Here is a 7,471-nt window from a genome sequence, read left to right as displayed (position 1 = left end):
AGTCTAGTCTATTAGATGAAACAAAATAAAAATATGTTTAATCCAACCTTTAAACTACATTCCAGTCAAAATCAGTCATAGCATGTCAAGCATTTACAGTTTCATTTCCATATACGTTAAGTAAAGAGATGAAAATGAAGGGGGAAAACGAATATAAACGAAAATAAAAAAATATATAGGCCTACAATAATAGGCTAATTATAATAATTAATAATAATTATAATAATGATGACGATAATAATAATACAAATACGGAAAAAAGACGATCAGTTAATAGAAGGAATGTCATGTAGGCCTATTTTATGGTGTGACGATATATGATTTCCAAATGAAACTACGTGAATAATTCACTCTTCACTGAAACACTATATTTGTCTATTAATTAGACTAAATAAAATACAGTATATAATGTTAAATTCAGCCTTTGAACTGTAAAAATCCCAGTCATAGAACCTACATTCATAACGTTAAGGAGATCGAAATGAAGAGGAAAATAACGAATATAAACGAATAATAAAAATATTACGGAAAGAGGAGGATCAGTTAATGGACAAGACTGTGGGATAAAATGTTTCCTGTAGGACTATTTTATTTGATGTACTTTATGTAATATTTTTTCATGATAAACTTTTTAAAATAGGTCTATATAGTCTACATCGCACACAGACAGCACTGGCATATACAGCTTCACCCATTGTTAATATAATAATTTAATATTGTATTAATTTCTGTAACAATTAATATAATAATTTCTTAATTAAAAATAAAATATGAATAAACTCTGATAATCCTGGGTTACTATGGTCACGCAGGTTTGTTTATGTGTTAAACTCGTGGCCTCGAGAAATGCATGTTGTTTCCTCAACATAAGAAGTCGTGGCCACGAGAAATGGATCTCGTTCCCTCATCATCGCATCTTGTGGCCACGACATAAGGATGTCGTTACCTCGACAAAATGATCTTGTGGCCACGACATAATATGACGTTCCCACGAGTTAATATGACGTTCCCACGAATTAATATCTCGTGGCCACGACATAATATTACGTTCCCACAAATTAATATCTCGTGGCCACGACAAACATAAGTGAACCGAAGGTGTCCCCTGGCGGGCACCGTATGTTTATGATGAAAAAAATAAATAAATTCAGCATCAGAAAAATCAGTCATCTGCAAAGTTTTAATTCGTTTAAATTAGGGATGTAACGGTATTGTAAATACCGTCATACCGCAATAACAATTTTTTTCGATACTACCGTGGTCGCGTGACTCGATAAAACGATAGGTATTCTGAGAAAAGTTTGCTCAGGCGAATGGAGCGAACGGGAGGTAGTGGGAACTACATTTCCCATCAGCCCAGGCGTGGCCATCATCCTTTGCGGTCTGTTGTCGCTACGGACTGTAGCAGCAAGGAAAAGAGATGGAAATGGTCGAACCTACATGCTCCGTCTGCAGTGCGTATTCTTTTCAGCACCCATGTTAACGGATTAGAGCGCTCACACTGCACGCGGTTTCTGTCCGGCAGTACGACCTAGAAGCGGTGCCTTTGCAGCAGTGCAGCGATCGTTTCTGCGCAGAGTCTATTTTTTGCTGCGCTGTATGCGCTGAATTAATTTTACAGTGCATTGTTCGCTGTAAAAATGAACATGGATTGACACGGAAATGTACCATAAATGCATATAAATGAAGTCTACTGTGTTTCACAGTCAACACGTGGCTTTTTGGCTAGGTTTAAAATAAGGAAAGGTGCAGTTTTAAATAAACAAGGCAACATAATAGATGCACTTGTCCAGGTAGAAAAGTTCTTTAAAGGATTGTTTTTAATAAAGATTTAATGCAAAAGAAAGGCATGAGAGCCTACTGCACTGCAAAAAAATGCTTTTCTTACTTAGAATTTTGTCTTGTTTCCAGCCAAAATATCTAAAAATTCTTAAATCAAGAAGGATTTTCTAGACAAGTAAAAATTATTGTCTTGTTTTTAGTAAAAACTAGTCAAAATTAAGTGAGTTTTTGTTTAAAAGAAGCTAAATAATCTGCCAATGGGGTAAGAAAAAAAATCTTATTTCAAGCAGACAACTAGATTCAGACAACTCATTGAGCTAAATTGATTTGACTGTTTTTTACATGCTTTAATAATTTTTTGTTACTAAAATTGAAAAAATTAAGTTTCTGTTTCAAAGTTTACAGGTAGATGGCTAATTGATATGTTCAGTGTTCATGTAAACTGTTTAATAAACACTTCTGTCACTTTTTTCCCGAGTCTCTTCATTAGTTTTGTTTTTCCTGTAAATGATTCAATAAATACCGTACCGTGCCATTCATACCGAGGTATTACCGTACCGTGAAGTTTTGATACCGTTACATCCCTAGTTTAAATGGTAATGATTACTAAAAATAACCTGCAGGGAATGTTCTGGGAAGGTTATTTTTAGGTCATTAAAAAGAGAACCTACAGGGAACGTTCTAGGAATGTTCTCATTATGTTCCCGAAAAAATTAACCAAATGGGATCCATATGGGAACGTTAGGGGAACGTTCTGTGTTTGCTGGGTAACTGCAGACTCCTGTGCTAATCAGCAGATACAATCAAACACGAGTTCAACAACTCACCAAGACCACCTCAAATTGTTGGTTTAGGATGCAGGCTAGATAAATGTTACTATTTCATCATTTTATAGCATCTTAAAATCAAATTTGAACAAGTTAAACACCGTTAATCACTCGCTGCTTTTCCTCTTTGACCGTTATTATTAAATGATGCGCGTTACAGTTGCAGGCGGCCTACGTTCGGAAAGGGGCCGCGTCAGGACAATAAAGTATATAGATATGGTCCGTGTAACAGTTTGCAGTTCTTTGTTCAATTTGCACCAACAAAATTAAACAGACAAAAATTGGCTTCAAACTTTCATTTTTTCATTTTTTTTTTTTTTTTCAAATACCTCACAAACAGATATTTGTCCTTCTGTTTAATTTTGTGTTCTACAAGTTTAGGTTGTAGCATCCGAATAAGATTCTTTAACACGTAAAACATGAGTCGTTATTCTGATTTTGCACTCGCGGTTGGTCCGAACCATTACTGCCGGGGGAGTAGATTGGGCGGGTGGATTAGCCTAGGCCTGTACAGCCAGAGCGCTGCCGCTTTATGTATTGGAATGAGGTTCATTGATTTGACCATGCGATAATTTAATGGACACTTCAGAACTAGTGGTGTAGTGCAGGGTATAAATAGGTATACGGCGTATACCCACTTTATCAGTCGCCTTTCCATATATCCACTTCTAAATCACTCTGATCCGCATGATTCAGTAGTGTCCTGCATTAGCCAAAAATCATGACAGTGCACCACATGAATAGCTAATTCATGATTGCGCCTAATGCGCCCGCTCCGTCCACTCCTCCACCCAGATTCTGCGTGTTCATAGTACGCAAGAGAAGAGCATGTCAGGGGGAGAACCATAGAGAGATCTCTATACGGCTCTGGTCAGGGGAGGCGCGTAAAATAATAACTATTATCGATTACTAATTTGGATCAGTATATTGCAACGAAAACATGACCTTAACAATGAAAAGAAGCAGTTTTTTACTGTTGGAAATTTCTTAAACCAGCTAGTGAATAATTTATACCGAGGAATAAAGTATGCGTATACCACTGGTCAGAACTCAGTAACATTGGGCGCGTTTTCATTAAGCGTATTTTCAATTCGCAGTTTCAATTTGCGCAATTTAAAGGGTAATGTAAAGGCAGCTAGAAACGCAAAAAATGTATAAAATGTTGCCAAAGTTTTACGCAAATATGTAATGGAAACGTGCATTGTGCGTGTTTGCAGCCACATTTATGATGGCGTGGTAATGTTAGTTTTAGTTTCGATATTTGCTGGATTACTTTCGCTTGCCACTGTTCAAAGATATCACTATCAGGATTAGTTTTAATAATATGCAACCAATTTATATAAACATGAAAAAATTATTTCCAAACTGCCCATGTTTATTGTAGTAAATTTAAACCGGAGACAGCTTTGACGCGCTTTTGCAGCGCTTGATGTGAAAGGGACCGTCTGACAATTCCTTCAACTGGGTTAAAACGTATTTTAATTAAAATGACTTTTAACATTGAAAAAGAACATTGTTAAACTGTAAAGCTTGTAAGAAAGAAGTACAAACAGCAAACAGTTTTTATGTTCCAATGGTTGTAGGATGTTCCTAGTGGCCAGAAGATTTTGCCAATAGCTCATTTACTGTGTGAACGGTACACAAATAATTTTTAGAAAACAAATGTAGTTTACCAAAGAGTTTTTTTTTCATGCTCCAAGGTAGTATATTCCTACTTACATGACTGACCTACTACAGGTGAGATTTTGTCAATATCTCTCTTATACTATATGTACAGAAGACAATTTATGAAAAACTTACAGTAAATGACCAGTGGGTTTTTTATGTTCCAAATGTTGTAGTATGTTTATAGAGACTAGACAGACTTAGTATAGGTGGTATTTTGCCAATAGCTCCCTTACTGTATGTGCAGTGTTCAAATATTATAAAAAAAAATGACTATACACTTCCAAAAGCAGTATGTTCCTAGTGGCAAGATTAACTTACTACATGTGAGATTTTGCCAATATCTTCCTTTATATATACAGTTTTCTTTCATGTTGCAAAGGTTGTAATATTTTGCAGTTACAAGACTGACTTATGAAAGGTGAAATTTTGCTGAAACCTCCATTACTGTAGGTACAGTGAATAAAAATAAGTTTAGAAAAAATAGTTGTAGTATGTATGTTCCAAGATACACGACTGACATACTACAGGTGAGATTTTGCCAATACCTCCCTTCATATGTGTGAAGTACACAATTACCTTTGGAACATGATAAAACCTTTTTGGTAAATTACAGTAATTATTTCTTGAAAATATTTGCATACTGTACATACAGTAAGGGAGATATTGACAAAGTCTCACCTGTAGCCCAAACGTGCTTTTTCAGCATTGTGATCCTCTTTTATCACAGTACATTAATACAATCATTAATATACATATTCACGTTTAAACTCAATAAATATAAACAACGTATTATTCAATGCACTTGACTAGATTTGTATATTAAGTTGCTCAAGCAAGTTGCAACACATTTAAACACAGCATAGGTATAGCTTCATGTTCTTATTGAAATTGGGCTATCACAAATGTTTTAAATTAAAACTTACCAGAGACAGAAACAGTCGGCTCTTGTGCCTTTCTTTCACACTAAATCTTTTTTAAAAACAATCCTTTAAAGAACTTTTCTACCCGGGCAAGTGCATCTATTATGTTGCCTTGTTTATTTAAAACTGTACTTTTCCTTGTTTTAAACCTAACCAAAAAGCAGCGCGTTGACTGTGAAACACAGTAGACTTTATTTATATGCATTTATGGTGTTATCACTACATTTCCGTCACGGAAATTCTGTGTCAATCCATGTTCATTTTTACAGCGAACAATGCGCTGTCACTTTAATTCAGCGCATGCAGCGCATGCAGCACAGCAAAAAATAGACTTGGTGCGGAAATGATCGCTGCACTGCTGCAAACACTTCTGGAACGCACTGCCGGACAGCAAACGCGTGCAGTGTGAACGCTCTGATCCGTTAACATGGGTGCGGAAAAAAATACGCAGCACATACGCACTGAATACGGAGTATGTGTGAAACAGGCATCACACATCAAGTGCTGCGATAGCGCATCAAACATTTTCCAGTTTAAGTTTGCTTTTGCAATACAACAGTTTTAAAATATTTTTTCATGTCTATATAATTGTTAAAACTAATCGTGATAGTGATATCTTTGAACAGTGGCAAATGAAAGCAATACGGCGAATATCGAAACTAAAACCAACTTTACACAATATCATACAATCTGTGGCTGTTAATGCAGTCACAGTTACTGGGTTCTGATTTAGACAATAAATTATTGTCACGTAGAGAAAGGAGGTCTGGGTCCAAATGCAGGAGAGTAATGAATTTAATAATAAAACAATAAACAAAGCAAACAAAGCCAACACGGCAAACTAAACATAAACTTAAACATAAACTGAACAAAACAGAGAACAAGGTCTAAAGCTGGAGCAGGAACACAAAATAACATTGAGGACAAAAGACAATGCAGACATGAAGCAGGAGAGAAATGTGAGAGTATTTAAAGACCGGATAATAGTGAACAGATGTGAGTGAATCAGTGTTAACGACAAGGACAGGTGAATGTTATCAGAAGTGCAGTGTGAACGGTGTGAAAGAAAAATTCATTCATACCCTTTTGTGTGATTTTAGAAGCATTTAGTATTTCTTTAAATAGAGACACCCAGAGGGCAAAGAGACATAATAGGTAAAGAATGTCACCTAGATGAGGGGAAGCAGCTGGGGAAGCAAATGGGCACCTTTGGTGACCCAAAAGGTCTCTTAGAAGGTTTTCTATAGGTTGACTAGTATGCTAAAAAAGGAGTTTTCTTTGGTTCCTGGGGGATGAGGTTTACAGGCTGTTTAAAGATATAACCTTGAGGACTGGGGAAGAGATATAAAAGTGGAGGAAACCCTCCCTTCTTTGTCACATTCTGCAGCAACCTGTGTTCCTGTATGACTGTCTGACCTTCTTTGCAAAGAATAAATCCTTACAAAAGACAATTGATTGAGTTTGTCTCTTATGCGATGAGAGTCGTTTGATTTTTGCCACGACAATTTTGGCGTCAGAAGCGGGATTTCCTTGGATGTGCCTTTTGGACCCGAGAGCGGACGGTGATTGATCATCCTGGACTTAGAAGTCGCAGCCCTACCCCGAATAAATTGAGGGACGAGGGGCCGTCCGCCAGGGCCCGAGAGGGACACCACTGGAATCAACAAAACGAACCCGAGTGGCATCAGAACTCTCCGGTAAGAGACTGATTTAAATGGTTTAGAAAAATTTTGGATGTTTTAAAGTGTTTTAAGAAAATTTTGGGTACTGAATTATAATTGGAATTGAGACAAACCATAGTGGCTGGTCTGACTCCTTGGGTAGCGTGATGGGGCATCACGCGTGATTTGGGGCAAATCACAAAACGACAGCACAGATAATACAGGAAAATTGAAAAAGAAAATTGTGTGGGGAAAGCAAGCGTGATTAAGATTTCACGAAGAAATTGAAATCAGCAGATTGGGAGATTTCAGAGATCGAAATCACGTAAGCAAGTACGACACAAGGAGTAAGTTTCAAGTGGGGTTTTAGGCTGTGTGGGTCATTGTTAATCGGAGCGGGGTCCGCTTCGCCCTCCCGACTAGGGGTTAGGAGTCGGAACTGTTGGAGACGTCTAACAGATATTTAAGGCGCCGGGTACCCAGGGGGAAGAGAGTCACTATGGGGAAATCTCAGAGTAAATTTGATAAATATGATACACCGGTGTTTGATCAAATGAGAAAATTGTATGGCCAAAAATGCATGAAATATATAGGAAAGTTGGATGAATATTAT

Source organism: Garra rufa, chromosome 25 (genome assembly GCF_049309525.1).
Source record: "Garra rufa chromosome 25, GarRuf1.0, whole genome shotgun sequence".
NCBI lineage: Eukaryota > Metazoa > Chordata > Actinopteri > Cypriniformes > Cyprinidae > Garra > Garra rufa.
Note: the sequence above shows the minus strand (reverse complement) of the source record.